Consider the following 10,937-nt stretch of genomic DNA (forward strand, 5'->3'; position numbering starts at 1 on the left):
CGCCCCCTATGTAAATTATAGCCAATCGCGGCAATTTTACCATGAGGGCGGGGCTTAATGATGTGACTCATCAGGCCCCGCCCCTGTCTCCACCTTCCCGCTTCTATTACCCGGGCCTCTCTCGAGAAGAGAGCTTTCAAGGTAGGCAACTATGAGTATGCCACATGATATTGAGGTAATGTCTAAATCCCCTTCACGGAGAGGACCCTGACATCAACAGCCAGTGGGTGAACCAGGGAAGGAACCACTAATTTGAGTCTGTCTGCTATTATTTTCATAAAAAGCTATTATATATTTAGTAAATATATGGGTCAGTAAGAAGCAGGACGAGTGAGGTCTCTCCCAGGTTTTGGCAATACTTTGATGATTGCATGCTCGAAATACGCTGGCAGGGCATTCCCATAGAGGAGTGAATGATAGAGATTCATTAGGAGATCTGAAGAGCTTTGTACAACTCTCCAGTATAGCCATCAGGGTCTGGTGACTTCCCAGGATTGAGACCTTTAAAGAACCTCCAGTTCAGTGATGGGTTGTGTCAGCAAAGACACTTGTTCATCTGTTAATTGTGGGAGAGTAACCTCCCAAAAGTTATGTCTGTTTGCCGCATGGTCTATTAAATACTATTGCTGTGTAGGAATCTGTGCTTATTCTACATTGGACTAAATCAGTTTTTTTGTCCTTTATTAGGGATCAAGAAAGGTCATCAGATCCCAGGAATTTGAGCTGCCACATAGTGGCTCATTGGAGGATATTGCCCTGACCTTTTCTCTACAGGTATCATTGTTTTTATTCTACACTACTGCACAATACACTGTATGTACCAAGCACTGATTACTAGGATCATCAGCACATTGTAACATTAATCCATTATTCTCTTTATTTGTCCATCACTAGTATCGTCACCTACTGAAGAGATCAGGCAATAAGCTGAAGGTTATGCTGCAGAGTAAGAGACAGTACAGAAATCTGCCTCTTCTCGGCTACAAGACTGGAGCTGTCGGATACATGGACATGGATGAGGTGGGTCACAGTGTTTATTGAGGCTTCTCCTATCCACACAGTAATACAGTCATGTGGCCATAGGCACAAGGAGTATGTAACACCAGTATAATGACAGCTGTGTGTGCTCAGTATATATCTGTAAGGTTTGTACTTACTCATCACTTACACATTATATAAGTGAGGTGAGCGCGTCCTATGTCAGTAGACCCTGCCCTGTCCATGCAGGACTCTGCTCTCTCCATGCAGCATTGCTGACTTGTGGGGAGTACAGAGATTGTGTGTCCTGTGGAATAAAGACACAAGTTCCTGCTGCTGGATGCATTGGTACAGGTGCTAAATATTTATTGCCTCCTGGCCGCTCGCATAGCTGTGGATGACCACCCACAGCATATGCGAGCGGCCAAAAAGATGGTCGCGATGGTCTTGACCATCGCGACCATCGGACTTGCGACGGAGACCCTGCGGTAGGGTCTCCCTGCCACAAGCCCTGGAGTGATTTTGGCTCTATCAGAGCCAAAATCACTCCCACTGACATCACTAGTGATGTCAGTGGGGCCGGCTTCAGACGGTAGGCGTTCCAATGGGAACGCCTCCGTCTGGCAGGCACGGCCTCGGCACGCCCACCAAAGGGGGCGTGCTGTCAATCAACATCGACAGCACGCCCCGTTTGGTGCGATACCCGGAGCGATGGAAAGCCCGTCGCTCCCCGGGTCTCGCGCATGCGCACGAAGGAGCTCCCTCCGTCGTGCGCATGCGCAGTGGGCAACATCGACCCGCTTGCGAGCGTACTGCCGCTCGCGAGCGGGTTTGAATGACCCCCTTAGTCATCGTGGAGGCCTATGATTCCCACCCCATCCCACCTATAACTCTTCAGATCGGTTCCCTCCAATCCCACAGAAATGATAAATATAGCCCTAGTCAGTCTTCAGTAAAGCAAGTGGTTTGTTTGCTCATATTGGAAAATGTTTTATACCCTCATTCTTTGTGTTGTAGAAATAAATGGTCACAGTCACACTGTATGTATGAGGCCTTTTCAATAGCATTCAGATCCTAGCAGTTTAGAAAATGAAGCCAATGCCTGGTTTATTCTGTTTATAGTGCATATAAGTAGATAACTGTGTTACTTACTTAGTAATATTCCCTAATAACTAGATATGTGTGTATGTAGACTGACTGAAGGCTTCCCTTGTCTCTTCTAGCACCTTCGACAGTATTACGGAGCATGTGTGAGGACCATGACAGGTGCGCCAAGCCCAGGAAGATCCGGGTCTTTGTCGGCACATGGAATGTGAATGGTTGGAGGAATCAAACCCTGACAGATTGGTTGCTACATGCTCCTAAAAATGCTGGTGTGCAAGATTTCCCAGGTACCAAGATCTATATCTGTGCTGTGCGCTGAGCTATGTGTGTGTTGTACTGTCAGCTATTGCTGTACTCTACCAGAATAAATACACTTTACTGCTCTTCTATAGGCTGTAGATATTCTATAGGGCGTATTGGGCAGCACATATGGTGTAATGGTAAGTATTACTGCTTCACAGCACTGAGGTCATGGGTTCCATTCCCACTGTGGCCTTATCTGTGTAGAGTTTGTATATTCTCCCTGTGCTTAAGTAGGTTTCTTCTGGGTGCTCCGGTTTTCTCCTACATTCAAAATATATACTGGTAGGTTAATTGGCTTCCAAATATGTGTGCGAGCATGTGGTAGGGAATATAGAGTGTAAGCTCCATTGGGGCAGGGACTGATGTGAACGGGCAAATAATCTCTGTAAAGCGCTGCGGAATAAGTCTGTGTTAATTAAATAACTCGTAATAATTAAATAGATCTGATCTTCTGATGATGATGTCACAACGGTTATATATACTGTATATATATAATATATATATAAATATATGTTCTCGATCAGCAGGTCCTGCTCCAATTTGTCAGGATTGTGCTCAGTGGTGTCACGTGGGGGAGTGGTGGGGTGCGGCCCTCAGGGAAGCCGTGTCCTATATTTTAGTTTATTGATAAAAATGTTCAAAGTTTTGAAGTCTCCAGTATGGTTGAGTTAATAAAACCCCCTGATTAGCTGGTATACATCCCTGTCTGGTTTTAGGCAACACTCCTCTGATTATTTATTAGTACACTGAATTGTGCAATGTTTCCATCCCTCGTCCTCTCTGATCTTTGCCCAACCCAGCACTAAGAAGGTGTATCCAACAAAGCACATAAGCTGTATGTTAGATGCACCTGCCTAGTACTGAGTTTGGCAAGGATCAGAGAGGACGAGGGATTGACACATTGTGCAGTGCAGTGTACTAATAAATTATATCTATATATATATATATATATATATATATATATATATATATATATAAAATATATATATATATATCACTATGGTTTGGGCTCACTGCACTTTATCTAATCACCAGTTGGACCCTGTGCACAGCCTGTTCTCCTTTAGATCTGTCATACATTTGGATAAAGTGCAGCCAGTACAGACTGCAGCTTCCTTGTAAAAGCAGATTACAGCTCAGCGCATCAAGGGCTGGGGGTATAGCCAGGGGCGTAGGGAGGGCGGTTCCAGTGGAGCACATGCTCCAGGCGCCGAAATTGTCAGAAGGCACCGCACATTGTGCCTGCTGGCTGAACATTGACTCCGGCAGCTGAGCTGACTACCCTGTCAATACAGCGCTTTCCAGCTGCGCCAGCGGCTGTCTCTACTGTTGCTACTGGCAGCTAGATACAGCGGACAGTGACACAGAGCAGAGCAGCTGCAGCAATATGCTTGGAGGCTGAGCAGCTCCGCCTCTTTGAGCTCTGCTCTGCATACTGCTTGCTTGTTGTAAGACGCGAACGTGACATCACGTCGCGCATACTATGAAGAGGAGCCACGCTGCCAAACATGCAACGCAGCAGGGACCTAGCGGGAACCCTGTAAGCAACCATAACCCCATCAGCAAGAGCTGTGCCGGCGGGGGATGCCAGAGTGAATGGCCGCAGACAGGCCAGCATCACTGATCAGGAGCCCTCTGACGGGGTTTGGTGGGGAACATCCGGCTCATGCAGTACAGACTGGAGGCCAGTAACTGACCTCCCCGAGGGTTTCCTGGTACAGCAGCAGCCCCCGTTATGTCATGATGAGGTTGCCAGAAGAAGGAGCTCTGAAGCAGCCTATCATTGCTGCACACTGGGCCTGATTCAGAGCCGGACGCTCTGACCAGAGTGCTCGCTCTGAATCAGGGCCATCCTACCTATTATTGGAGCGGCCTCCTGGCCGCTGGCATAGCTGTGGGTGACCACCCACAGCTTATGCGAGTGGCCAAAAAGATGGTCGTGATGGTCAAGACCATCGCGACCATCGGGCTTGCGACGAGACCCTTGCGATAGGGTCTCGCTGCCGCAAGCCCAGGAGTGATTTTGGCTCTATCAGAGCCAAAAGAACTCCTACTGACATCACTAGTGATCACTAGTGATGTCAGTGGGGCCGGCCCCAGATGGTAGGCGTTCCCATGGGAACGCCTCCGTCTGGGCAGCAACGCCCCCGGCACGCCCACCAAAGGGGGCGTGCTGTCACTCAACATCGACAGCACGCCCCCTTTCTTGCGAGACCCATAGCAACGGCTTGGCCGTCGCTATTTTGGTCTCGCGCATGCGAACGACGGAGCCCCCGCCGTCGTGCGCATGCGCACTAGGGCACCAGCGACCCGCTTGCGAGCACTCAGCGCTCGCGAGCGGGTCTGAATCAGGCCCACTGTCCCTTACAATCTGCAGTGGAGACTTCACCTTCTAAAAGAGACCTCTGATTCATGCCCATCTGAAGATCACACAGCGCGAATCCCACTCACACTACAACTTTGGTGAGTGTACATATGCATATGACACTTTTTCCCTATCCCACCTCTCGCCCCCTGTGTGTCTTGTACCAACTTTCCCCTTTGTTCTACATTTCCAGTACTGTGCTTTTTTTTTTTTTTAATAACTGGTGGCAATTGCACTCCCCATATGCAATAAATCCCCATTTAAGGTGTCCATCCACTAGACGATTTATTTGAGCGATTGAACGATAATGATATAGTTCAATCGTTCATAAATCATTTACAAAAGTGTCTAAAACGGCTAGCGATGCACGTGCCCGCTGGTCGCTTAGGTCGTCAGGTTCAGCATGTTTGTAGATGATTGATGTGCCTACACTGAACGAGTGAACGTTCAGTGTAGGAACATCACAGACTGACAAACGACTGCACGATCACAATGTCGTAATCGTGCAGTCGTTTTCATGTCTCTAAGTGGATGGGCACCTTAACTCCTCCCATATCCAATAGAACAAGTATTACAGCAACACCCCGCTAGATGTTCTGCTTTTGCCCCTAATGGAGGCAGTAAATACAGTGCATCTCGTGTGTTTATTTAAGTACCAATAGAAGAATTCAGCCAGTAGTTTTAAGAACTTATGTGTGCATTCCCCCTCCTCTCTCTCCGGCGACCGGTCCCACTGTAGCATCCGTAGACTCAGAGTCTACTGCACATGCGCAGATCGCCGGGGAAATGGCGCAGCCACCATTTTCCCTGCAATTTTCTCACTGCACATGCACAATACCGGAAAAATGGCCGCGGCACCCATTTTCCGGCGTTTTGTGCAGCACTGAGACACCCGACATGGGACCTCGGAGAGATAAGTTTTAGATAATATGGGTGCAGGGTGTGCGTTGCGGGCCCCCCATGGACCCGGGAGCCCGTGTGCACCGCACTCCCTACACCCATTATAGATACGCCCCTGTAGGGAGGGGGAGCACTGATATATAATGCAGTCAGTGAGTATGGTGGGTGTAATGCGTATTAAAGACAATTGGGGCTGCTACAATCAGTGAGAGCTGGAGCACTGATATATGATGTGCTCAGTGAGGGTGTAATAAGGAGTATTATAGTGAATGGGGGCCTGATAAAATCAGTTGGGGGAGAGACCGATTAGAGGTTCCCCTTTGCAGAGAAACCACCATTTATTTTATTGTTATTTTTATTAATGGATTTATTTTAGTAGTTGAGAATCTATCATTTCAATACCTTTCCTAATGTTTATTTTTACATCCCTTTAATTTAATCCCATATGCTGGACACACCTCCTCCCTGGAACACCTGGGGGCGCCATAGTATGCACGTGCTCCGGGCGCCCTGGCATCACGCTACGCCTCTGGGTATAGCGCACACATATCCCGCAGCGCTTTACAGAGAATATTTTGCCATTCACATCATTCTCTGTCCCAGTGGAGCTTACAATCTATGTTCCCTACCAAACCCACAAGGGTTTGATATTTTGTTGTAAGCCAGTTAACCACTAGGAGAATATACAAACGCCACACAGTTAAGACCTTTGTGGGAATCAAACCCAGAACCTCAGTGCTGTGAGGCAGTAAGCTAACCATTACACCATCCGTGCTACCCATAGTGCATCCGTCTGTGTTTGATCTGTAATAATGTTTTCTTTTTTTATTATGTTATGTGTGATTCCTTGCTGACTGTCATGTTTATGAATTATCATCTGTAATATCTCACATATGCTGAATCTCTACAAATCCTCTCACCTGACCTTTGTATACACTAGATCAGCCAATAGATAAATTCGCTATTGGACTCGAGGAGATGGTGGAGTTAAATGCAGGAAACATTGTCAATGCGAGGTGAGTGCTGCGGTGGTGTATTATTGTAGCTGCTTGCAGCACGTTTCACTTTAATAATAATAATTTTAATTATATAGTCCAAAAGAACTCAGTAACATTATACAGAGGTTTAGCCTTACAGAACGTATAAACCTAAAGCAGAGGATTAGATCTGCAGGAAAGCCATGATCATAGGGCCTGATTTAGTGATGGAGGCCTGAGGCACAGGCTCTGTGTCTTTGTACATAGCACCTGTGCAAAATGATGCTAATGCCGCAGGAGGCACTTAGTATAAAAACACACCTACTGCCTGCATCAGAGATCCGAGGGCTGCATCAGATCTACACCGCGACCATAGCATCCCCATGAGCCTAAAGCTACTCAGAATGGCCGCCTCATCTCCGCTGCCGAAGCCATTAATCTGCATCAGAAGATGCAGTCGCTGTCCAATGGCACTCCCACAAAGCAGAGGCGGCACACCCGGCTCCACCCCGGAAAGCCTGTAGCCTATCAGTCAGGCTGTGACATCCAGGACACTGTGGGTCTCATTCAGACCCGCTCGCGAGCGCAGGACGCTCGCAAGCGGGTCGATGTTACCCAAATGCGCATGCGCACAACGGAGGGAGCTCCGTCGTGCGCATGCGCGAGACCCGGACAGCGACAGCCAAGCTGTCGCTCCGGGTCTCGCCCCAAAGGGGGCGTGCTGTCGATGTTGATTGACAGCACGCCCCCTTTGGTGGGCGTGCCGGGGGCGTTGCTGCCAGACGGAGGCGTTCCCATGGGAACGCCTACCGTCTGAAGCCGGCCCCACTGACATCAGTAGTGATGTCAGTGGGAGTGATTTTGGCTCTGATAGAGCCAAAATCACTCCAGGGCTTGCGGCAGTGAGACCCTACCGCAAGGGTCTCGTCGCAAGCCCGATGGTCGCGATGGTCTTGACCATCACGACCATCATCATGGACGCTCGCATAAGCTCGTCCATAAGGCCGCTCCAAGTTGAGGTAGGAGGGCCCTGATTCAGAGCGAACGCTCTGGTCAGAGCGTCCGGCTCTGAATCAGGCCCTGTGAGCGATGGCGTAGGGCAAGATCTACACATGCTCAGTGCGGCTTCTGCGCATGTGCAGATATCAAACCATCGGAGATGTATCTGAACATCGGAGTTCCGAACATCTCTGAATTAGGCCAATAATACAGAGGTGAGGCGGCCATCTTTGGTCATAAATTCCAAGGATAATTTATACTGCCCATGAAGTGACCAGGTGAGGCAGCCATCTTTGGCAGTACATAAGTTTAATCTAATGATCATTTCATCTCCCATTCTGTGCTTGTTAATGACTGTGAGCATCTCTCTACAGCACAACCAACCAGCAGCTGTGGGCTGCCGAGCTCCAGAAAACCATCTCCAGGGATAACAACCACGTCCTCCTGGCCTCCAAGCAGCTGGTCGGTGTCCTCCTCTTCATATACGTAAGACCCGAGCGCGCACCTTTTATCCGGTCAGTCATTGTATCTGGGGTTACCGGTCAGTGGTTGGGTTGGCCATTGCTTGCTCGCTGCTCATTGTCTGGCCTTACTTCTTTCAGGGATGTGGCAGTGGATACCGTGAAGACCGGTATGGGAGGAGTCACAGGAAACAAAGGTGCGGTGGCCATCAGAATGCAGTTCCACACCACCAGTCTCTGCTTTGCGTGCAGCCACTTGGCAGCTGGGCAGGCTCAAGTGAAGGAGAGGAATGAGGACTACAACAACATAGCTCACAAGCTGAGCTTCCCAATGGTAAGGGGGACAGAGTCCTATTTCCTATGAGACCATCTTGTCCGTGCTGAGGACTCTGCAGCACCACTGTGAGCAGTTGGACTGTATGTACTTGATCACTACTCTGTTCTCTGTCACTAGGGGCGGAGCCTGTTCTCCCATGACTGTGTCTTCTGGTGCGGCGATTTCAACTATCGCATCGATCTGCCCAATGACAAGGTCAAAGAACTGATCCGAAATCAAAACTGGGATCCTCTAGTTGTCAGAGACCAGCTTGTTACCCAGAGGATTGGAGGACAGGTATGACAATCATGGATGTTGTGTTTATCCTGTAAGTCATGTGATTGTTACCCCCTGGTCCTATGTAACCTTTTCCCAAGGACTGACAGTGGAAGAATGATCTACGTTACACTTAGGACACTCGTCATCCTCCAGCTGTTAAACTACAAGTCCCAGCATTTCCTGCTAGTACTTCTCAGCTATATGAATTCCTTTCCGGCTGTGTGAGAGCTGCCAGAAATTACAGTCACTGGGCAAAGGCAACCGCCAGGGTGTAATATCCATGCTTGCGGCCCCTTGCATACAGCCAGGATGTAATATCTATGCTGACGGCCCCTTGGATACAGCCAGGATGTAATATCTATGCTGGCGGCCCTTGAATACTGCCAGGATGTAATATCTATGCTGACAGCCCCTTGGATACTGCCAGGATGTAATATATATGCTGACAGCCCCTTTGATACCGCCAGGTGTAATATCTATGCTGGCGGCCCCTTGGATACCGCCAGGGTGTAATATCTATGCTGGTGGCCCCTTGGATACCACCAGGGTATAATATCTATGCTAGCAGTCCCTTGGATACCACCAGGGTATAATATCTACGCTAGCAGTCCCTTGGATACCGCCAGGGTGTAATATCTATGCTGGCGGCCCCTTGGATACCGCCAGGGTGTAACATCTATGCTGGTGGCCCCTTGGATACCGCCAGGGTGTAATATCTATGCTGGTGGCCCCTTGGATACCACCAGGGTATAATATCTATGCTAGCAGTCCCTTGGATACCACCAGGGTATAATATCTATGATAGCAGTCCCTTGGATACCGCCAGGGTGTAATATCTATGCTAGCAGTCCCTTGGATACCGCCAGGGTGTAACATCTATGCTGGCGGCCCTTTGGAAAGTTGTGCACCTTGGGTTTGATAGAGTTAAACGTGCGCCCGCAGACCGAAGGGATGAAAATGGGGTGTGATATGGCGCTCACACATAGACAAGGGCACCTTTTTGGAGGTGTAACCTCTGCACCTAGTATAGGGAAGGTACAAGCACTCACTGATGGTGACCTGTAGTAAAACAGGTACATACCCTGCATGCATAGATATGGGCACACCCGTGATGCCTCCGAATCTGCATATGGGCCAATATACAGTATGTTTTCTGCTATACGCCCAATTTACTATCATCTCTGCCCAAAGATCACACCTGGTACTAAGCCCACATATTTTTTAAAAAGATAACATCAAAAAGTGGCCAGCTGCCACCTAACCGTTACATGTAAATGTTTGTTACTGCAGGTGTTCCAGGATTTCTTGGAAGGAAAGACCAACTTTGCCCCACGTATAAATACGATCTGTTCTCCGATGTCTATGACACCAGTGAGAAGCGTCGCTGCCCAGCGTGGACAGATCGTATTCTCTGGAGAAGAAGAGAATCTCCGTGTGACAGATCAGGTCCTTATTGTGTTTCTTTATATATTTACTTGTAATGACACAAATGTTCTTACTGCTCAGGGTTTATAAATCAGTCCCAATGTGTAGTTGCTTAATGGAGAACCGAACTAAAAGTTGCTGTATGTGAAAAAGCCACTAATATAAGAGTCACCCACAGATGCGCACGTTACAAGCGCTTATTATAGCTCCAAGATAAAATTACTAGTGCCTACTGTGGAACTGAGTCATAGTTGTACGTAAACCCGATGGTTTGAGTACAAGTCTCGTGGTTGCCGATCGGCACATGATAGACTGAATGGACAACGTTACAGAAATATAGATGAATCAGTACTGGAAAATTGTTATTAATAGAAGATATTTATGAATGGATCCTTTATTATATTGTGTCAGAATGCAAACCTAATTTTAATCTACCATACGGTTTCCCCATCCATATATTAAGATATACAATTGTTGGCGGTGCACCGTTGAGTTAGGAAATATAAACTTTTTGTAGGGATGAGAGATCGGAAGGAGGTCCCATCAAAGAAAGACTCCTTCTCCGTGCAACCATTTTATCTTGCATATGAAGTATGTCTAATTGTTAAAACTTAGGCCCTCATTCAGAGCCGCTCGTTAACAGCAGTACGCTCGTTGCGTTCCGATGTTGAGAAACCGCACATGCGTCGGTGTAACACTGCGCATGTGCGTACGGCATATTGCGAGCTTTTTTTGTCTCGTTCGTCAAATTGCGTACAGGAAGTGACATGTCAAATGTGATTGACAGAACAGGGCGTTTTTGGGCGTTGACGGGGGTGGAGATGGAAAAA

General features: G+C 48.0%; 1 pseudogene; it reads left to right on the forward strand.

Moving 5' to 3' along the window:
* The first annotated feature begins 151 nt into the window (after nucleotides 1–151).
* Nucleotides 152–10,722, forward strand: LOC148501824 (polyphosphatidylinositol phosphatase SYNJ1-like; annotated as a pseudogene).
* Nucleotides 10,723–10,937: the final 215 nt, after the last annotated feature.

The sequence above is a fragment of the Taudactylus pleione genome, unplaced genomic scaffold (genome assembly GCF_031769625.1).
Source record: "Taudactylus pleione unplaced genomic scaffold, aTauple2 ptg000500l, whole genome shotgun sequence".
Taxonomy (NCBI): domain Eukaryota; kingdom Metazoa; phylum Chordata; class Amphibia; order Anura; family Myobatrachidae; genus Taudactylus; species Taudactylus pleione.